Below are 23,620 nucleotides of genomic sequence, written 5' to 3' on the forward strand. Positions count from 1 at the left end.
AGCTGCAGCTTGTCAGCCCCCTGAGTGTCAATCTGGACATGGCGTATCCGGCACCTTTTCTCATTGGAATCAATTGTGTTCCACATGTCGCCAGTGCTAGCCCCTCAACAGTAGCTGAATCAGTCCAGATGCGGTGCCACTTTTGCTCTCGTGAAACTCCATGAATCCTACACCGGCGTCTCAGGAACGGAGAATCCCGCCGCTTGTTTTTTCATGTTAGAAGGCATATATTTAGGGATGCTTTTGTAAGCTACCATCTTTTTCAGGGCTGTGTCAACACTTGTGAATCGATGGGCAGGATTCTCAGATCGCCGACGCTAAAATTGCGTTCGGCGATCCGTCGAAGAATCCACGTTTACGCTGGATCCGGGGCGGCGCCGTTTTTGCGATGCTCCGCCATCTGAAAAGCGGCGTTATTGGGTAGTGCGCCACATGCCATATGGACGGCTTCAGGACATCACCTGAGGCCCTCCCCCGATGGGCCAAGTCCCCGAAGGCGTGAGGCACGTGTCCTCACAACGTTCGGGGACCTCGCATGGCGGCTGCGGACTGAGTCCTGCGGCGCCATAGTGGGGGGGGGGCGGAGTGGAGCCATTCCGCTGGCAGGGGGTGGCTTCGGCGGGGGCTGGGGGGACTGGTGGGCGGTAATCTGGGGGTGGTGAGGGTGGTTACAGGGGGACAGTTTTTGGCAGGCTGGGTCCGCATGCGGCTGGTGCCATGTTGCACGGTGCGGCCGCCTCAGGTCACTGCCGTGCACATGCGCGGCCGCGGACCCTCCCATTCTGCGGCCATATCTGCAGGTGAAGCCGGGGGCTTTACCCTGCGTGGCTGCTAGCCCCCCATCGAACGGAGGATCGGTGCGGAGGCAGCACCGACATTCTGGTCATAAGACCAGATGTGGATATAGCCGCAGGGTCGGAGGAGAATCCAGCCCTATATCTCTTTAGGTTCCTGTTGAAGTCACTCGCGGGCTGCCCTCAGACTTCGTTGCTAAAGCATTGTAATTTGCTGTGTATACCAGTGATTCGGTAACAGGAACAAAGAAAAATGTATTGAAATTACGTGATGACCCTAACAGAGAAGGGAATGCAAACGATTTAAAGCAGATTGATCAGCTGCAGAGACTTACAAAAATGTTGGGATATTGGGCTGAGAGAAAGACAAATAAAACTGAATGTCAGCAAGTGGAAAGTGAAGAGTAAAGAAGTAGAATAAAGATTGGATTATTCTAAATGGTATCCTTTTGGATCCAACCCAGAACAAAGGATTCAGGGCATCAGTGGGTCGGTCATTGCTTGGCCTTATGCAGTAGCTAAGGTAGAAGTAGGCTTTTGTCATGTATACAACTCACAGTGGATGATAAATTTATATGCAAGTATTGTTTATTCCCAACTGGAGATCTGACCAGGAGTTTCTACATCTGTACTCGTCAGCTCATACCTTGCTGCCTATGAATAATGAAGGGGTGATAATCACAGCTTGGTGAGCACAGACACTGAACACCTATTCTTATACGGCAGGCAGAACATTATTGCACTGGAAATGGTGCAGCAAAGAGGCTCCTCATTTGATTCAGAGTATCAGACACCCGGGAAAGATGTTGTTCAGATCTAGCAGCTCAAAACTGCTCATCCATGAAGTGTTGTGGGCCATATTAATTGTATTCAACCCCAATCTGTAATCTCTTGGACCAGCATATCCTTCACTCTTACTATCAACCTAGGTACCAGTCCTCGTACAATCAGTAACGTATGAGGGCACGCCAAGAGCAGTACCAACCTACTTAAAAATGACATGCCAACCTACAAAACCTGATTACAAACTATTCCACAAAAGAGTGGAAGCAGCATGCTATAAACAGATCTAAGTGATCCCATACTAACGGGTCATATCAAAGTCTGCAACCCTGCCACTTCCAATCGTGAATGATTCTATTAAGCAACTAATGAGAAGAGGAAGCAGTGCTCTCACCTCCATCCTGAATGACAGTGAATTCCAGCAAACCAGTGCAGGAGACCAGGATAAAACATTTTCAGCAATCTTCAGGCAGATGTGTCGAACAGATGACCATCTTGGCCGTCTACTGTGGCCCCCAGCCCAGATCCCAGTCTTCAGCCAATTTGATAAGCTCCATGTAATATCAAGAAATGTTGAGTGCACTGGATACTGTAAATGCCATGGGCCCTGACAACATTCCAACTGTAGGGTTGGAGACATGTGCTCCAGAACTAGACGGGGCCTAGCCAAGCTGTTCCAGCACAGGTACAATACAGGTATTTTATCAGACAATGTGAATAATTGTCCAAGCATGTCGTGTCAGCAAAAAGCAGGACAAATCTTGTCTGGCCAGTTACCGTCCCATCGGTCAATTCTTGCTGTCAGCAAAGTGATGGATGGTGTCAACTGCCAGGGCCACCCAGTTACAGACCTCATTAAAGCCTTGGTCCAAAAATAGGCAAAAGAGCTGAATTCCAGAGGTGAGGTTAGAGTGACTGCCCTTGACCAAATGTGGCATCGAGGAGCCTTAGTAAAATTGAAGTCTGCAGGCAGCTAGATTTAGGCTTCCAGCATATTTTTGATTCAATTTTAGGGGATTTGGACTTCGCTGGCTAGGCCAGCATTTGTTACCCATCTATAATTGCCCTTGCGAAGTTGCTGGTGAGGTGGATTCTTGAACCGCTGCAGTCCATGTGGTATAGGTACACCCACTGTACCTATTAGGGAGGGAGTTTGACCCAACGACAGTGAAGGGACAGCGATATATTTCCAAGTCAGGATGGTGAGTGACTTGGAAGGGAACTTCTAGGTGGTGATGTTCCCATTTATCTGCTGCACCTGCAGATGGTAGTGGTCATGGGTTTGGAAGGTGCTGCCTAAGGAGAATTGGTGAGTTTGTGCAATGCATCTTGTAGATGATACACATGGCTGCTACTGTTCGCCAGTGGTGGAGGGAGTGGATGTTTGTGGAAAGGGTAGCAATAAAGCAGGCTGTTTTGTCCTAGATGGTGTTGAGTTTCTTGAGTGTTGTTGAGCTTCACTCATCTAGGCGAGTGGGGAGTATTTCATCACACTTGTGCCTTGTTTGGTGGACAGGCTTTTGGGAGGCAGGTGAGTTATTTGCCGCAAGATTCCTGGACTCTGACCTGTTCTTGTAACCACAGTATTCAAATGGCTAGTCCTGTTCAGTTTCTGGTCAATGGTAACCCTCAGGATGTTCATGGTGGGGGTAATGCCATTGAATGTCATGGGGTGATGGTTTGATTTTCCTTTTTGGAGATGGTCATTGCCTGGCTCTTGTATGGCACAATGTTATTTGTGACATCTCGTCCAAAAGATGGTGCCTCTGTGTGCGGCATTCCTGGATTGGAATGTCAGGTTTATTTTTGTGCTCAGGTTTTATACTAGAATTGGAAACTAGAACTTTGTGACTCTGAGGCAAGAGTTCTCCAAGCTGAGCCACAGCTGACACTGAGAATTCAGCATTTAATTTCACAGGACATGTGCTCTGGTATACGAACCAGAGGCCCATGCATCACTTATTGTATGATGTAAAATTACCCACCTCGAATTCCAAATGTGCTGCCCACTGTTCCCACTTGTGGGCATAATTTTAAGTAATTTCTGGATTTAATTTGACTGTGCACTCATTATAATCTCCCATACTTCAGAGGTTCTACATTTCCGTTAAAAAAAGCTCCTTCAGCATTTCCTTATCACACAACATTAAGATGCTGGTGACTAGTCCTGGTAAATGAAAATGGGAGACTACCTAAGATGAAGTCTGACCACAAAGCTGCTCATCCTCTTTAGCATGTGCTCTACTTTTTTGGTGATATATTGGCATTCTTTAGTCCTTCCTTTGTTTCCAGTCAGTAATATAAATGAGAAACTTTAGTGATTGAAATATCAACCCCTGGAGCATTCCACTGAGCTCATGATGTCCTCCCACCCCCACACTTACCCACCCCCTCTCCATGAGCTCTATGTCTTTCTCCTTGTACTCAATAATTCCTATCTTTTAGTCAATTATTTATCCATTCCAGATTTCAATTCCTGATGTTTTTATATTAAGTAGAAACATTTCTTATGGAAGTTTGTTTTAAAGCTTTCCACGGTCCACTTGGGCTGTAATTTTCCTCACTTTCAGTTTTACCTGAATAATTAATTGCATGAACAATCTTTTATGTAAGCTATTCTTTTCACTTTGTTGCTTCTTGCAGCTTTTTAAATTTTACTCCAATTCAAAAAATAATATATTTTCAGAAATCCTCCAGTGAGACATAGCTACTGGCAAGTCTCCTCAGTCTTTTCTGCCCATCCACCACAGGTGGGATGAGTGTGACTGCCCTTGTCATCAAGGAAGCACCAAGTAACCCAAGCAAAACTGGATTCAGTGGGCATCAGGAGGGACGGGGGGTACTTTCCACTGGTTGGAATTATACCAGCACAAAGGAAGATGGTTGCGACTATTGGAGGTCAGTCGGCTCAGTCACAGGATATCACTACAGGAGTTCCCCAGGGCGTTGTCCTCAGCCAAACCATCTTCGGATGCTTCAACAATTACCACCTCCACGCACCCCCCCCCCCCTTCCTCCGCCCCCACTGCCACACCCCATCAGCAGGTGGTAGTGGGGGATGTTCACTGATTGCACACTGCACAGCATCATTCGCAACTCCTCAAGTACTACAGCAGTTTGTGTCCATAGACAGGAAGACCTGAACAATATTTAGGCTTGGGCTAATGAGTGGCAATTAACATTTGCGTCCCAAGTGCCAGATAATGATTATCTCCAACAAGAGATAATCCAACACTTTCCCCTTGACATTTACTAGCGTTACCATTGCTGATCTCCCAAAACATCCTGGACCATTGATGGATACCATTGACCAGAAACTGAACTGAGCTAGACACATAAATACTATGGCTACAGGGCAGCACGGTGGTGCAGTGGTCAGCACTGCTGCCTCACGGCGCTGAGGTCCCAGGTTCGATCCCAGCTCTGGGTCACTGTTCGTGTGGAGTTTACACATTCTCCGCGTGTTTGCGTGTTTTTCACCCCGCAGCCCAAAGATATGCAAGGTAGGTGGATGGGCCGTTCTAAATTGCCCCTTAATTGGAAAAAATGAATTAGACACTCTAAATTTATTTTAAAAATAAAATAAATACTATGGCTACACGAGCAGGCCAGAGGCTTGGAATTTTGCATGGAGTAACTCACCTTCTGACACTTTCTGCAGGTATGATGGAATACTCTCCACTTGAATGGATGAGTGAAACTCCAACAACATTCAAAAAGCTTGACACAATCCAAGACAAAGACAAAACAGCCTGTTTGATTCATACTGCATTTAGCACTTGTGGTAGTATGTATTGGGGGTCATGTGGGACTGGAAGCCCTAATGTCATTGGCTGACAGATCACGGGTCCTGGTTGGCCGTTGACCTCAAGCTCCGCCCTGAAGGCGGAGTATAAGAAGCCGGAGTCTTCCCCCGCAGGCCAGTTTACTATCGAGCTGCGGGGGAACAGACACGCTTAATAAAGCCGCATCGACTTCACTCTATTCGTCTCATGGAGTCTTTGTGCGCTACAATTTATTAAGCGTGCCTAAAAAGGACTATGGAGCTCAGGATCATTCCGGAATGCCTGAGGATCAGCCCCCACGCAGTGAACGCGGCAGCAGCCTTCAAGCACTGGCAGACTTGCTTCGAGGCCTACCTCACAACGACCACCGGCCGAGTCTCAGAAGACCAAAAACTGCAGGTCCTGCACTCGAGGGTGAGCACAGAGATTTTCTCCCTCATCGAAGACTCGGACGATTTCCAGACGGCGTTCGCAGCACTGAGAAGTCTCTACGTTCGCCCAGTTAACCAAATCTACGCTCGCTACCAGCTCGCGACGAGACGGCAAGCTCCCGGAGAATCGATGGACGAGTTCGACGCCGCGCTGCTGATTTTGGGACGAGCCTGCAGCTGCCCGTCGGTGAACGCAAACGAACACACGGACATGTTAATGCGCGATGCTTTTGTGGCAGGTATGCAATCCTCCCAAATCCGCCAAAGACTTCTAGAAAAAGAGTCGCTAGGACTCTCAGAGGCACGGGCCTTAGCAGCCTTCCTAGATGTGGCCGCGGGTAATACCCGCGCCTACGGCCCCGACCGCGCGGCAACCCATTGGGCCCCGTACATACCCGTCGCGGCAAACCCCCTACCCCCCCCCAGGACACCCCACAGGCTTGCGCGGTCCAAACGCCGAGTCGCACCGGGGGCACCCGCTGTTATTTCTGCGGCCAGGCGAAACACCCCTGGCAGCGCTGCCCGGCCCGCGCAGCTATCTGCAAAAGCTGCGGGAAAAAGGGCCATTATGCGGTTGTGTGCCGGACCCGCGAGGTCGCCGCCGTCCCGGGAGCACAGGGAGCCCTGCAAGCAGTTTACGCGCTCCAACCCCCCCAGCACGCCATGTACGACCCGCAGGTGCAGCCGCTCTGGGTCCCGACCACCGCGGTCCCGGGAGAATTGGGAGCCCTGCACGCCGCCTACGCTCCCCAACCCCCCTCCCCGCAGCCCATGCATGACCCGCCGCCGGCGATACCGCTTTGGGTCCCGGCCAACACTCTCCACGGAGAGGAGGGGGTTTTCCGCGTCCCTAACGCCACCCTAACCCCCACCCCGCGCCCCACGCCTGACCCGCCGGCGCCACCTACTTGGGCCCCGACCACCGCTGTCCCCGGCGAGGGAGCTCCGCACGGTCCCAGCGCTCGCGGCCCCACGCCTGACCCGCCGGCGCCGCCGACTTGGGCCCCGACCATCGCTGTCCCCGGTGAGGGAGCTCCGCGCGGTCCTAGCGCTCGTGGTCCTAGCGCTCCCCAGCCCCCCCAGCACACCATGTGCGACCAGCAGACGCCGCCATTTTGGGTCCCGACCACCACGAGGGGAGGAGGGGTGCCGATGTGCGACCCGCAGACGCCGCCATTTTGGGTCCCGGCCACCACGAGGGGAGGAGGGGCGCCGCCACCTTGGACCGCCCCAGACCTGTACGACGCATGGGGGCGGCCATTTTGTCCACCCCCGCCGCCATCTTGTGACCCCCCAGCCACGTGCGATGTATGGGGCGGCCATTTTGTTCATCCCCGCCGCCATCTTGGACGGCAACAACGGACCCCACTCCACTACTACAACCACGACTCGCTTCGATTACGCTCGATCAAGCCCGGCCCCGGACACTCCAGACGACGACGACAACGGTACTAATAAACGGCCACGAGACGCCATGCCTAGTCGACTCCGGGAGCACGGAAAGCTTTATACACCCCGACACGGTAAGACGCTGTTCCTTGACCACCTATCCCAGCGCACAAATAATTTGCCTAGCTGCAGGATCCCACTCCGTACAGATCCGGGGATTCTGCATAGTTACCCTAACGGTGCAGGGGAGGGAGTTCAAAAACTACAAGCTAAACGTCCTTCCCCAACTCTGCGCCCCCACCTTGCTGGGATTAGATTTCCAATGCAATCTACAGTGCCTTACGTTCAAATTCGGCGGCCCCATACCCCCACTCACTATCTGCGGCCTCGCAACCCTCAAGGTGCAACCCCCGTCCTTGTTTGCGAACCTCACCCCGGATTGCAAACCCGTCGCCACTAGGAGCAGACGGTACAGCGCCCAGGACCGGACCTTCATTCGGTCCGAAGTCCAGCGGCTACTAAAGGAGGGCATAATCCAGGCCAGTAATAGTCCCTGGAGAGCGCAGGTGGTAGTAGTGAAGACAGGGGAGAAACAAAGGATGGTCATTGACTATAGCCAGACCATCAACAGGTACACACAACTAGACGCGTACCCTCTCCCCCGCATATCCGACATGGTCAATCGGATTGCCCAATATAAAGTCTTCTCCACCGTGGACCTCAAGTCCGCCTACCATCAGCTCCCCATCCGCCCAAGTGACCGCAAGTACACCGCCTTCAAGGCAGACGGGCGATTATACCATTTCCTACGGGTCCCTTTTGGCGTCACAAACGGGGTCTCGGTCTTCCAACGGGAGATGGACCGAATGGTTGATCAACATGGGTTGCGGGCCACGTTCCCGTATCTCGACAATGTAACCATCTGCGGCCATGATCAGCAGGACCACGACGCCAACCTCCAAAAATTCCTCCAGACCGCCAAAGCCTTGAACCTCTCGTACAACGAGGACAAGTGCGTTTTTAGCACCGACCGGCTAGCCATTCTGGGCTACGTAGTGCGCAATGGGATAATAGGCCCCGACCCCGAACGTATGCGCGCACTCATGGAATTTCCCCTCCCACACTGCCCAAAAGCCCTGAAACGCTGCTTGGGGTTCTTTTCGTACTACGCCCAGTGGGTCCCCCAGTACGCAGACAAGGCCCGCCCCCTAATACAGACCATGACCTTCCCTCTGTCGACAGAGGCTTGCCAGGCCTTCAGCTGCATCAAAGCGGATATCACAAAGGCCACGATGCGCGCCATCGACGAGTCCCTCCCCTTCCAGGTCGAGAGCGACGCCTCTGACGTAGCTCTAGCAGCCACCCTTAACCAAGCGGGCAGACCCGAGGCCTTTTTCTCCCGGACCCTCCACGCCTCAGAAATCCGCCACTCTTCAGTAGAAAAGGAAGCCCAAGCCATAGTGGAAGCTGTGCGACATTGGAGGCATTACCTGGCCAGCAGGAGATTCACTCTCCTCACCGACCAACGGTCGGTAGCCTTCATGTTCGATAGTGCACAGCGGGGCAAAATCAAAAACGACAAAATCTTAAGGTGGAGGATCGAGCTCTCCACCTTCAACTATGAGATTTTGTATCGTCCCGGAAAGCTGAACGAGCCGTCCAATGCCCTATCCCGCGGCACATGTGCCAACGCACAAATTAACCGCCTCCAAACCCTCCACGAGGACCTCTGCCACCCGGGGGTCACTCGGTTTTACCACTTCAAGTCCCGCAATCTCCCATACTCTTTAGAGGAGGTCCGTACAGTCACAAGGGACTGCCACATCTGCGCGGAATGCAAGCCGCATTTTTCAGGCCAGATGGAGCGCACCTGATTAAGGCTTCCCGTCCCTTTGAATGCCTCAGTCTCGATTTCAAAGGGCCCCTCCCCTCCACCGACCACAACGCATATTTTCTTAATGTAGTGGACGAATACTCCCGCTTCCCTTTTGCCATTCCCTGCTCTGACATGACCGCGGCCACAGTTATTAAAGCCCTGAACAGCATCTTCACACTATTCGGTTACCCCGCATACGTCCACAGCGACAGGGGGTCCTCTTTCATGAGTGACGAGCTGCGCCAGTTCCTGCTCAGCAAGGGCATAGCCTCAAGCAGGACGACCAGCTACAACCCCCGGGGGAACGGGCAAGTAGAAAGGGAGAACGGCACGGTCTGGAAGGCCGTCCTACTGGCCCTACGGTCCAGGGACCTCCCAGTTTCAAGGTGGCAGGAGGTCCTCCCGGACGCTCTCCATTCCATCCGGTCGTTATTATGTACGAGCACTAATCAAATGCCTCATGAGCGTCTCCTTGTCTTCCCTAGGAGGTCCTCCTCTGGAACGTCGCTGCCGACCTGGCTGGCGGCCCCAGGACCCATCCTGCTCTGAAAGCATGTGCGGGCACATAAGGCGGACCCGTTGGTCGAAAGGGTTCACCTCCTCCACGCGAACCCCCAGTACGCCTACGTGGAGTACCCCGACGGCCGACAGGACACGGTCTCCCTGCGGGATCTGGCGCCCGCCGGCAACACGCACCCCCCCGACACCATCAACCCAACCCCCCCCCCCCTTCCTGCCACCGCCGCACCCCGCGACTGCCCCCTTCCCAGGAGGATCGGTTCCCCTCCCCTCAGCACCGACCCTAGCTGAAACCGTACGGCTCCTGGAGGCGACAACACTAGTACAAGCACCACCACCACCGCCGGGGCCGAGGCGATCGACACGGACGACCAGACCGCCCGACCGACTCGTGGCGTCGATGTAAAACAAATATGGACTGTTCACAAGAACATTTTGCTTTTCTTCCTATACCCTCTGTAAATAGTTGCAACAGGACGAAATTGTCCAATACTGTATTGCCATGTGAATGTTTTGTCCTCCCAGGACCAGCCCTGTAAACCCTTACCACCATACGAAGCATCACCCCGCCGGGTTCATTTTTGACAAGGGGTGAATGTGGTAGTATGCATTGGGGGTCATGTGGGACTGGAAACCCTAATGTCATTGGCTGACAGATCCCGGGTCCTGGTTGGCCGTTGACCTCAAGCTCCGCCCTGAAGGCGGAGTATAAGAAGCCGGAGTCTTCCCCCGCAGGCCAGTTTACTATCGAGCTGCGGGGGAACAGACACGCTTAATAAAGCCTCATCGACTTCCCTCTATTCGTCTCATGGAGTCTTTGTGCGCTACAGCACTTGAATACAGTAGTGCGCAGTGTGTACCATACACTAAATGCACACGACAGCAACGCACCAAGGCTCCTTCAACAGCATCTTCCAAACCCATGACCTGAACCATCTAGAAGGACAAGAGCAAAAGACACATGGGAAAACCACCACCTAAAAGTTCCTCTCCAATTTAAGCACCATCCTGACTTGGAAATATAATGTGCAGGATTCTCTGTTGCCCGACGCCGATATTGTAATCAGCGATCGGGCGGAGAATCCCTTCTGATGCCCAAATCGGGGACGGCTCCAGTTTGAAGGCGGTTTTCGAGTCTCCGCCCCCCCTGAAATTATGTCATCGCGTCGTGCAGTGCATGCCATTGAAACAGCGTTGGCGCATCATCGAAAGGCACTCCCGTGATGCTCCGCCCCCGATGGGCCGATTTCCCGACGCGCGGTTGAGATGTGGTCCGAGCGGTCGGGAACCCGGCGCAGCGGCTGTGGACTGTGCCCAGCGTTGCCACACTCAGCTGGGGTCCGTGTCTCTGGCCGGGGGTGGGGCTTCCGCGAGGACTGGGGGGACTGGTGGAGGGTGATCAGGGGTGGCCTGTGGGGCCGCATTTGGCGGGTCGGGTCCGCACACGGCCGGCGCCATGTTGTACGGCGCGACTGATGCAGGTCATCACCGTGCAAATGCGTGGCCGTGGACCCGCCCACTCTGTGGCTGTTTTTACCACAGGAGCCAGGAGTTTCACCCTGTGCCGCTGCTAGCCCCTCACTGGTCTCGGAAGCGGTGAGTGTTCGGCGCCGATTGCGGTGTCGTAAAACGTCCGTGAATTCTCCATTCAGCCGGCACTTAGCGGATGAATTGGAGAATCCAGCACCTTGCCTTTCTTTCACTAATGTTGGGTCACAATCCTGGAACTTCCTCCCAAACAGCATTGTGGGTGTATCTATATCAATTGGACTGCAGTGATTCACGAAGGCAGCTCACTGCCATCTTCTCAAAGGAAATTAGAGATGGGCAATAAATGCTGGCTTATTCAGCGATGCCCGCAGCCCAAAGAATACGGCCGGGATTCTCCCTTCTGGGGACAAAGTCCCCACGCCAGCGGGAAAAGCAGCACCAATGACTCTGGCTTCAATGGGTCCCCAAGGTGAGGAATTCTCACCTATCTCGGGGGCTAGGTGGACGCCGGAGGGGTTCGCGCCGCTCCAGTCGGCACCGAAAAGATGGCGCATGTTCGCGCATGCGCCGAGGGCTGTCGTGATCTCGCGCATGCGTGGAACCGCTGGCGTGGTTCCGCTCATGTGCAGACCAGACGGCGTATTTTGCCCCATGCGCGGGGGGTTCTCTTCTCCGCGCCGGCCATGGTGGAGCCCTACAGGGGCCGGCGTGGAAGGAAGAAGTGCCCCCACGGAACAAGCCCGCCCGCAGTTCGGTGGGTCCCGATCGTGGGCTAGGCCACCGTGGGGGCCCCCCCGGGGTCGGATCCCTCCGAGGACAGCCCCGGCCAACTTACCTGCCAGGTCCCGCTGTGTGGGACCATACATAACCCATGCTGGGGGGACTGACCTAAAACGGATGGCTGCTCGGCCCATCGGGGCCCGGAGAATTGCCAGGTGGGCTGTTGCCAACAGCCCCTGACCGGCATGGCGTGTATCCTGCCCCTGCCCGAAAAACGGCGCCGGAGAATACGGCAGCCGGCGTCGGCCGGGATTTGCGCCGCCCCCCGGGGATTCTCCGACCTGGCGGGGGGTTGGAGAATCCCGCCCCCTATCTCAAAATATGGGCAAAATTCTCCCCCAACGGCGGGATGCCCGCCGACTGGCGCCAAAGCCGGCGCCAATCAGACGGGCATCGAGCCGGCCCAAAGGTGCGGAATGCTCCGCATCTTTGGCGGCCTAGCCCCAACATTGAGGGGCTAGGCTGACGCCGGACGGATTTCCGCCCCGCCAGCTGGCGGAAATGGCGTTTGTTGCCCCGCCAGCTGGCGCGGAAATGCGGCGCATGCGCGGGAGCGTCAGCGGCCGCTGTCAGTTTCCCAGCGCATGCGCGGGAGCGTCAGCGGCCGCTGTCAGTTTCCCGCGCATGCGCAGTGGGGAGAGTCTCTTCCGCCTCCGCCATGGTGGAGGTCGTAGCGGAGGCGGAAGGGAAAGAGTGCCCCCACGGCACAGGCCCGCCCGCGGATCGGTGGGCCCCAATCGCGGGCCAGGCAACCGTGGGGGCACCCCCCGGGGTCAGATCGCCCCGTGCCCCCCCCCCAGGACCCCGGAGCCCGCCCACGCCGCCTGGTCCCGCCGGTAAATACCAGGTTTGATTTACGTCGGCGGGACAGGCAATTCCTGGGCGGGACTTCGGCCCATCCGGGCCGGAGAATCCAGCGGGGGGTCCCGCAACCGGCGCGGCCGGATTCCCGCCCCCGCCCAATCTCCGGGAGCGGAGACTTCGGCGGGGGCGGGATTCACGGCGGCCAACGGCCATTCTCCGACCCGGCGGGGGGTCGGAGAATGGCGCCCTATGTCTCTGCTCACAAAACTTACCGCTTCCCCACACTCTGATTTGACTAACTTGGGGAGCTTCGGAATATTTCGACAGACTTTCAGACCTATCACAATTGCAATATTTTGAGTGCAGAAATCTCCTCAGAGTCATGCCTTGTACTTTTTTTCCTTTTATGTTTTTTGATGGAAGGAGGATCGGAAGGAGCGATCACAATATGGTGGAGTTTAAAATATAGATGGAGGGTGAGAAGGTAAAATCAAGCACTAGTGTTTTGTGCTTAAACAAAGGAGATTACAATGGGATGAGAGAAGAACTAGCTACGGTAGACTAGGAGCAAAGACTTTCTGGTGAAACAGTTGAGGAACAGTGGAGAACCTTGCAAGCGATTTTTCACAGTGCTCAGCAAAGGTTTATACCAACAAAAAGGAAGGACGGTAGAAAGAGGGAAAATCGACCGTGGATATCTAAGGAAATAAGGGAGAGCATCAAATTGAAGGAAAAAGCATACAAAGTAGCAAAGATTAGTGGGAGACTAGAGGACTGGGAAATCTTTATGGGGCAACAGAAAGCTACTAAAAAATCTATAAAGAAGAGTAAGATAGATTATGAGAGTAAACTTGCTCAGAAAATAAAAACAGATAGTAAAAGTTTCTACAAATATATAAAACAAAAAGGAGTGGCTAAGGTAAATATTGGTCCTTTCGAGGATGAGAAGGGAAATTTAATAATGGGAGATGAGGAAATGGCTGAGGAACTGAACAGGTCATTTGGTCGGTCTTCATAGTGGAAGACACAAATAACATGCCAGTGACTGATGGAAATGAGGCTATGACAGGTGAGGACCTTGAGAGGATTGTTATCACCAAGGAGGTAGTGATGGGCAAGCTAATGGGGCTAAAGGTAGACAAGTCTTCTGGCCCTGATGTAATGCACCCCAGAGTGCTAAAAGAGATGGCTAGGGAAATTGCAAATGCACTAGTGATAATTTACCAAAATTCACTAGACTCTTGGGTGGTCCCAGCGGATTGAAAATCAGCAAACGTGACACCACTGTTTAAAAAAGGAGGTAGGCAGACAGCGGGTAATTATAGGCCAGTGAGATTTCAGCAAAGCGTTTGATAAGGTTCCCCACGGTAGGCTATTGCAGAAAATACGGAGGCTGGGGATTGAGGGTGATTTAGAGATGTGGATCAGAAATTGGCTAGCTGAAAGAAGACAGAGGGTGGTGGTTGATGGGAAATGTTCAGAATGGAGTACAGTCACAAGTGGAGTACCACAAGGATCTGTTCTGGGGCCGTTGCTGTTTGTCATTTTTATCAATGACCTAGAGGAAGGCGCAGAAGGGTGGGTGAGTAAATTTGCAGACGATACTAAAGTCGGTGGTGTTGTCGATAGTGTGGAAGGATGTAGCAGGTTACAGAGGGATATAGATAAGCTGCAGAGCTGGGCTGAGAGGTGGCAAATGGAGTTTAATGTAGAGAAGTGTGAGGTGATTCACTTTGGAAGGAATAACAGGAATGCGGAATATTTGGCTAATGGTAAAGTTCTTGAAAGTGTGGATGAGCAGAGGGATCTAGGTGTCCATGTACATAGATCCCTGAAAGTTGCCACCCAGGTTGATAGGGTTGTGAAGAAGGCCTATGGAGTGTTGGCCTTTATTGGTAGAGGGATTGAGTTCCGGAGTCGGGAGGTCATGTTGCAGCTGTACATAACTCTGGCACGGCCGCATTTGGAGTATTGCGTACAGTTCTGGTCACCGCATTATAGGAAGGACGTGGAGGCTTTGGAGCGGGTGCAGAGGAGATTTACCAAGATGTTGCCTGGTATGGAGGGAAAATCTTATGAGGAAAGGCTGATGGACTTGAGGTTGTTTTCGTTGGAGAGAAGAAGGTTAAGAGGAGACTTAATAGAGGCATACAAAATGATCAGGGGGTTGGATAGGGTGGACAGTGAGAGCCTTCTCCCGCGGATGGAAATGGCTGGCACGAGGGGACATAACTTTAAACTGAGGGGTAATAGATATAGGACAGAGGTCAGAGGTAAGTTCTTTACGCAAAGAGTAGTGAGGCCATGGAATGCCCTACCTGCTACAGTAGTGAACTCGCCAACATTGAGGGCATTTAAAAGTTTATTGGATAAACATATGGATGATAATGGCATAGTGTAGGTTAGATGGCTTTTGTTTCGGTGCAACATCGTGGGCCGAAGGGTCTGTACTGCGCTGTATTGTTCTATGTTCTATTAGTGATAATTTACCAAAATTCACGAGACTCTGGGGTGGTCCCGGCGGATTGGAAATTAGCAAACGTGTCACCACTGTTTAAAAAAGGAAGTAGGCAGAAAGCGGGTAATTATAGGCCAGTGAGCTTAACTTCGGTAGTAGGGAGATGCTGGAATCTATCATCAAGGAAGAAATAGCGAGGCATCTGGATGGAAATTGTCCCATTGGGCAGACGCAGCATGGGTTCAGAAAGGGCAGGTTGTGCCTAACTAATTTAGTGGAATTTGCTGAGGACATTACCAGTGCGGTAGATAACGGGGAGCCAATGGATGTGGTATATCTGGATTTCCAGAAAGCCTCTGACAAGGTGCCACACAAAATGTTGCTGCACAAGATAAAGATGCATGGCATTAAGGGGAATGTAGTAGCATGGATAGAGAATTGGTTAATTAATAGAAAGCAAAGAGTGGGGATTAATGGGTGTTTCTCTGGTTGGCAATCAGTAGCTAGTGGTGTTCCTCAGGGATCAGTGTTGGGCCCACAACTGTTCACAATTTACATAGATGATTTGGAGTTGGGGACCAAGGGCAATGTGTCCAGGTTTGCAGACGACACTAAGATAAGTGGTAAAGGAAAAAGTGCAGAGGATATTGGAAGTCTGCAGAGGGATTTGGATAGAACAACAAAGAACAAAGAAATGTACAGCACAGGGACAGGCCCTTCGGCCCTCCAAGCCCGTGCCAACCATGCTGCCCGACTAAACTACAGTCTTCTACACTTCCTGGGTCCGTATCCCTCTATTCCCATCCTATTCATGTATTTGTCAAGATGCCCCTTAAATGTCACTATTGTCCCTGCTTCCACCACCTCCTCCGGTAGCGAGTTCCAGGCACCCACTACCCTCTGCGTAAAAAGTGAGTGGGCTAGGGTCTGGCAGATGGAATACAATGTTGACAAATGTGAGGTTATCCATTTTGGTAGGAATAACAGCAAAAGGGATTATTATTTAAATGATAAAATATTAAAACATGCTGCTGTGCAGAGAGACCTGGGTGTGCTAGTGCATGAGTCGCAAAAAGTTGGTTTACAGGTGCAACAGGTGATTAAGGCGGCAAATGGAATTGTGTCCTCCATTGCTAGAGGGATGGAGTTTAAGTCTAGGGAGGTTATGCTGCAATTGTATAAGGTGATAGTGAGGCCACACCTGGAATATTGTGTTCAGTTTTGGTCTCCTTACTTGAGAAAGGACGTACTGGCATTGGAGGGTGTGCAGAGGAGATTCACTAGGTTAATTCCAGAGCTGAAGGGGTTGGATTACGAGGAGAGGTTGAGTAGACTGGGACTGTACTCGTTGGAATTTAGAAGGATGAGGGGGGATCTTATAGAAACATATAAAATTATGAAGGGAATAGATAGGATAGATGCAGGCAGGTTGTTTCCACTGGTGGGTGAAAGCAGAACTAGGAGGCATAGCCTCAAAATAAGGGGACAGATTTAGGACTGAGTTTAGCAGGAACTTCTTCACCCAAAGGGTTGTGAATCTATGGAATTCCTTGCCCAGTGAAGCAGTCGAGGCTCCTTCATTAAATGTTTTTAAGATAAAGATAGATCATTTTTTGAAGAATAAAGCGATTAAGGGTTATGGTGTTTGGGCCGGAAAGTGGAGCTGAGTCCACAAAAGATCAGCCATGATCTCATTGAATGGTGGAGCAGGCTCGAGGGGCCAGATGGCCTACTCCTGCTTCTAGTTCTTATGTTCTTATGTAAGTATATGTGACAGTGAAAGTAGAACAACCTCCTCAATTGCAGTTTTTAAACAAGCCCTGACTGATGTGCATAACTGATGGTTGAATATGTTGTAACTTTTAATGTTGAGACTCAAGGAAGAAATATACTGGTAGAATTTGACATTTCCTTGTGTCCTCGAGTGTTTATGTAGATTTATGCCCATTTTAAGCTGGTCGCATTTTAATGAGTTTGGGAGAATATTTGGGCATAACTTGACATTGCCAAAATGGAGAAAGCTTGTTGTGCAATCTTCAATTGCAGGTGAAGGTTGGTGGGGGCGGTGAAGGCTAGGAGTCGCGGAGGCCATTAAGAGGATGTCTGGTACTTCAGTGGTAGCAGTGCATCGCGGAGGTTTCATATCGAGGTGCATTCATACACTATCTGAAGCCTGAAGGAAGTTAAACAACCTTTCATTGGTGTTGTGATTGACATTATTTCTGTTCATTTATTGTGGGTAGAAATTAATAGCAAGCAAGCCCGACTCATTTTGCAATAACTTTACATTAGCGTTTGTTTCAATTTAATCACAAGCCTTCATTTCGTGTTCATTCTAAATGAGAGCAGGTTTTTTTCTACTTACTTGGCTACAAGATGTTTGCAGGGAAAAATGTCAGCATCATCGACCGAAGAATGTTTCTTTCCATGAATCATTTATACAAAAAGCTATTAATAAAGTCCATGGTGTGCTGTTCCCTGTATGAAAAACACATTTCTATCTGAGTTGTAAAAGATCATGAATATTTTCTCTATGCCTCATGCCAGTGAAAAATGTTAGTCACAGTACAATAGGAGCTGAAGTCTTGCTTCCTCCTTTCCTGTTTATGACAGAGGGACATTCAGATTGTCAGTAAGCTCGTTTGTGACCATGTCCCATAATGATATTTGGTGGCAATAAAGACTATTGAAAATGATCAGAAATTCCAAAGTTTTTTCTGATAATCTCCTGATTTACATTTTAATTTTGAAGATCTTGTTCATGAAATGAGAAACTAGGCACAATATATGTGTGAATTTTCTCATTTACTTTTTGCGATACAATGAGGTAGTCCTGTGATAGAATCATAGAATGGTACAGCACAGAAGGAGGCCAATTGGCCCGTCATGCCCATGCCGTCTCTTTGGTGGAACTGTACAATCAAACCCATATTGGTGAACCTGCACCTTTCCCTCTAATTTTAGAATCCCATCTGAACCCGTCTGGGTGGGGTAAAATGGTCAAGGCTCAACATTTGGAAAAATTCCGTATTCTTTTAACTGTTTATTATATAATGGATAATGTACAAATGTCAGTGCATTGCTTTCTTCAATTTCAATCACTACGCACAAATGTTGTTCCCTTTAACTCTCATTTCAAACCATGCCCACCATGATGTTCAGTCAAGGAATTATGTTCCGATCTGTTTGGGTGATCATTTCTGCCTGGGGTTATCCTTGCAAGTTATCCCCTCCTCTTATAGTGCAGAGATCGCACCTGTGACAGTGATTGATGTAAGTGTTCCTACCCCACCCACCCCTACCTTGACCGTAACATATTAAGCCTTGTACTAATTCCACATCCTGAATCCCCATTAAAATGTGAAAGTGTTTTGATTGGGAAAATTTTGGACTTATCAACATCATCCGGTTGGTGAATGAGTTTTATCTTTGGAACAGTTTTGAGTTGAACGTTTCCCATGATTTTGGGGTGTGAGGATTGGGGTGGGTGGGGGCAGAGAGGTGAAGGGAGATTGCAGTCCAGCCACATTCAAACAATGTGGTCATTTTGTAAGCCCTAGCCAAACGGATTCAATGACCAAGATAGGGGGCGTCATTCTCCGACCCCCCGCCGGGTCGGAGAATGGCCGTTGGCCGCCGTGAATCCCGCCCCCGCCGAAGTCTCTGCTCCCGGAGATTGGGCGGGGGCAGGAATCCGGCCGCGCCGGTTGGCGGGACCCCCCGCTGGATTCTCCGGCCCGGATGGGCCGAAGTCCCGCCCAGGAATTGCCTGTCCCGCCGACGTAAATCAAACCTGGTATTTACTGGCGGGATCAGGCGGCGTGGGCGGGCTCCGGGGTCCTGGGGGGGGGGCGCGGGGCGATCTGACCCCGGGGGGTGCCCCCACGGTGGCCTGGCCCGCGATCGGGGCCCACCGATCCGCGGGCGGGCCTGTGCCATGGGGGCACTCTTTCCCTTCCGCCTCCGCCACGGCCTCCACCATGGCGGAGGCGGAAGAGACTCTCCCCACTGCGCATGCGCGGGAAACTGACAGCGGCCGCTGACGCTCCCGCGCATGCGCCGCATTTCTGTGCCAGCTGGCGGGGCAACAAACGCCATTTCCGCCAGCTGGCGGGGCGGAAATCCCTCCGGCGTCGGCCTAGCCCCAACATTGAGGAGCCTTCCGCACCTTTGGGCCGGCGCGATGCCCGTCTGATTGGCGCCGGCTTTGGCGCCAGTCGGCGGACATCCCGCCGTTGGGTGAGAATTTTGCCCCTTGTTTTTTTTAATAGAGTAAACAGGCAAATCATACTCTAAATGATCAATAATTTATGTACTTTAATCACAAAGATTAGAGGATTGATGTTTTGAAAATAGTACTTTCAAACAGGGTGGCACGATGGCATAGTGGCTAGCACTGCTGCCTCACAGGACCAGGGACCCAGGTGCTAGGCCGCCAAAGATGCGGAGACTTCCGCACCTTTTTGCCGGCGCGATGCCCGTCTGATTGGCGCCGGCTTTGGCGCCAGTCGGCGGGCATCCCGCCGTTGGGGGAGAATTTCGCCCAGGATGTTAGATCTGACTGACACATACTATTGTGAAGTCTGATTGCACTAGCTATTTTTGGGTTAACAAGTTCATTTATCATGTCTCTGTTTGAATAATTTTCTTTCAACTCCCAACTTATTCTGAAAGTTCAGTTAAAAGTCCTGTTGGTTCCTAGGATACAAAGCCTGCCCACTTTTGATGATATCAATTTACAAAGAGCTTTTGCAGTACAACTGTTTGGTCACTTTAATGTCGGCTCACTTTAAGCTAAATCTGTACTTGCTGATGGACTGACTACACCCACTCTCTTGCTTTTTCCCTCTATTTCTTTTCTCTTTGAGTAATTATCCAATTATCTTTTCACGATTACAAATCAACTCATTTTCCACCACCTTTTCAGGCAGTGCATTTCAGATCTTAGCAATGAAAACTGGGGTGAAATTCTCCCAAAACGGCGCGATGTCCGCCGACTGGCGCCCAAAACGGCGCCAATCAGACGGGCATCGCGCCGCCCCAAAGGTGCGGAATGCTCCGCATCTTTGGGGGCCGTGCCCCAACATTGAGGGGCTAGGCCGGCGCCGGAGGAATTTCGGCCCCGCCAGCTGGCGGAAACGGCCTTTGTTGCCCCGCCAGCTGGCGCGGAAATGACATCCCCGGGCTGCGCATGCGCGGGAGCGTCAGCGGCCGCTGACAGTTTCCCACGCATGCGCAGTGGAGGGAGTCTCTTCCGCCTCCGCCATGGTGGAGACCGTGGCGGAGGCGGAAGGGAAAGAGTGCCCCCACGGCACAGGCCCGCCCGCGGATCGGTGTGCCCCGATCACGGGCCAGGCCACCGTGGGGCACCCCCCCGGGGTCAGATCACCCCGTGACCCCCCCCCCGGAGCCCGCCCACGCCGCAATTTATCGACGGGACTTCGGCCCATCCGGGCCGGAGAATCGAGCGGGGGGTCCCTGCAACCGGCGCGGCGCGATTCCCGCCCCCGCCAAATCTCCGGTGACGGAGACTTCGGCAACCGGCGGGGGCGGGATTCACGGCAGCCCCCAGTGATTCTCCGACCCGGCGGGGGGTCGGAGAATGACGCCCCTGATTCCTCATGTTACTTTTCGGTCTTTTGCCAGCCACCGTAAGTCCGCATTCTCTGGTTAACAGGACACTTTCTACTGGAAACATTTTTTTCTTTATTTATTCTATCAAAATCATCCATGATCCAATAATAATTAAAAGTACTTTTCATGTTCTATATTATGTGGGGGGAGGAAATATCATTTGATTCATAACAAGTCTGTGAATCTTTGCCGTGTAATTTGTGGATATTTTTTTCTCAATTTTGAAGACATTTAATATAAATCCATAATGTATAGGACTGCGTGTACAAGATTACTTAAATGTAATGACTTTTCCAGTCTCTCCACATGATTCATGTCCCTTGTCCCCAGCACAGTAGCACTGTGGTTAGCACTGTGGCTTCACAGCACCAGGATCCCAGGTGCGATTTCCCACTGGGTCACTGTCCGTGTGGAGTCTGCACGTTCTCCCCGTGTCTGCGTGGGTTTCCTCCGGGTGCTCCGGTTTCCTCCCACAGTCCAAAGACGTTCAGGTTAGGTGGATTGGACATGCTAAATTGCCTTAGTGTCTAAAAAAGGTTAGGAGAGGTTATTGGGTTATGGAGGTAGGGTGGAAGTGTGGGCTTAAGGTGGATCGGTGCCGACTCGATGGACCGAATGTCCTCCTTCTGCACTCTATGTTCTATGCTATGTACAGAATAGTGCAGACACAGTGCTGCCAGTTTGGCTTCTGGATCGAACTGAACAAAAGTCCATGTTATGTTCGGTGATTCCCATGCTCTAACTACCGATTCGGTGACATGATTCTTCTGAGGATTGCCCCTTAAAGGGACTAGCTACTACAGTGCCCATGCTGGCACTAGCATTAAATCCCATGGACTTAATTTGGCTCACAATTCTATTATGCCAAATGGCTTTTGAAAGGCCATATACAGAACATCAATCACTGTTCATTACTTCATTAATTAAATTGATCTTGTTAGTCCAACTTGATTTGCCTAAAACAACTCATAGAATTTACAATGCAGAAGGAGGCCATTCAGCCCATCGAGTCTGTACCGGTCCTTGGAAAGAGCACCCAACTTAAGCACACGCCTCCACCCTATCCCCTTAACCCAGTAACCCCACCCAACCTTTTTGGACACTAAGGTCAATTTATCATGACCAATCCACCTAACCTGCATATCTTTGGACTGTGGAGGGCAGCACGGTGGCACAGTGGATAGCACTGCTGCCTCATGGCGCTGAGGCCCCAGGTTCGATCCCGGCTCTGGGTCACTGTCCGTGTGGAGTTTGCACAGTCTCCTCGTGTTTGCATGGGTTTCGCCCCCACATCCAAAGATGTGCAGGGTAGGTGGATTGGCCACGCTAAATTGCCCCTAAATTGGAAAAAATGTATTGGGTACACTAAATTAAAAAAAAAAAATCTTTGTACTGTGGGAGGAAACCGGAGCACCCGGAGAAAACCCACGCAGACACAGGGAGAACATGCAGACCCCGCACAGACAGTGACCTAAGCCAGGAAACGGACCTGGGACCCTGGAGCTGTGAATCAACTGTATAATTTTCCAAATGGTAGTTATTTTTGTCTTGTATTATTGTTTCCAACAATTTCCCCACCAAAGAGACTGCTTGATGTGTAGTTGCCAAATTTATCCCCCACCAATATTTTAAAGAGGATGTAATATTTGTAAATCCTTCAGTCCTCTGCTCTCCCCCTCCTCAGGTTCAAGACACACTGGAAGATTGTGACCAGAGACTTTGCAATTTCGACACTCTCTTCCCTAATTTATTTCAATTTTTAAAAAAAGATTATTTTCTCAAGCACAGCACATTACTGGATTGTAGCAGCAAAAATACTTTAAACCTGTTGTTGCTAATGAATGCAGAAAAATGATTGTGTTACCAGACCAACAGACAGCTAGTTAAAAAACCAGATCTAGGCCTGCAGATATTAGAAATAACACAATTACTATGATAGAAACCATAGGCTGGATTCTCCATTATTGAGACTATGTCCTATTGCCGGCGTAAAAACGGTGGCGTTTTACTCCTGAAATTCCTGCTAAAAGTTAAACAAATTCATAGCCCTGCAGGGGACTAGCAGGGACCCGGAGTGAATCTCGCAACTTTTGCTGCAGATACGGGCCCACGCACGTGTGGGTCAGAGGCCGCACATGCGCATGGTGGCGGCCTCCAGCGGCTGCGCCGTGTCCCATTGCGGACTCAGACCGCGGAGCCAGACCGAAGAAAGAGACCCCCCCCCCGATTGGCCGGGTGCCTGAGCCTTAACCCCCACATATTAAATCCCCGGCCGCCTATAAGTCCACCCCTTGGTCTCCGATCCGTCCTCCCCCGACCAGGGTGGCCGCCGACGAGTCCGCAGCCGCCATGCGAGCATCCTGACCGGCAAGGTAGTTAGTTCCATGCCGTCGGGAACTCAGCTGCTCGGAGCAGAGGATTGCTGAGTGGGCCTCTGGCAATGGCCCCCCAGTGGCGTGGAGTACGTCGCGGTGACGCCAATTTTCGTTGGCAGAGAATTGCCGAATTGGCGCTGGGCCCGATTACGGCGTCAAACTGGATTCTCCGCCCCGCCGCCAGCCTCGATTTCAGCGTGGGCTGCGGAGAATCCAGCCCCATAGGTTTTCTAACCTTTCAGAAACATGATAAGATCACTCTAATTGGAACAGGGTTTCAAGGGTTTTTGATTGGGAAGACGTTATATTGCGCGTTCAAAATGTGGCTAAGATGTTTTCCTTTTCAAAAGAAAAATACAGCGAGCATACTAATAAATCTAGGCTTCAGTGAAGGAAAAATAGACTTTTTAAACTGATTTGATCCACTAAAACAAATATTGTATTCATTATAATTCAAAAATAATAAGCAGGACATTTGTTGATTATTCTGGTTACTACATA

General features: G+C 51.3%; 1 protein-coding gene across 2 annotated transcripts in view; it reads left to right on the forward strand.

Moving 5' to 3' along the window:
- Nucleotides 1-23,620, forward strand: part of LOC140428010 (interleukin-1 receptor accessory protein-like 1) — a 2,037,829-nt gene that overhangs the window by 387,590 nt on the left and 1,626,619 nt on the right. The gene's annotated exons all lie outside the window — the stretch shown is intronic.

The sequence above is a fragment of the Scyliorhinus torazame genome, chromosome 8 (assembly GCF_047496885.1).
Source record: "Scyliorhinus torazame isolate Kashiwa2021f chromosome 8, sScyTor2.1, whole genome shotgun sequence".
Lineage (NCBI taxonomy): Eukaryota > Metazoa > Chordata > Chondrichthyes > Carcharhiniformes > Scyliorhinidae > Scyliorhinus > Scyliorhinus torazame.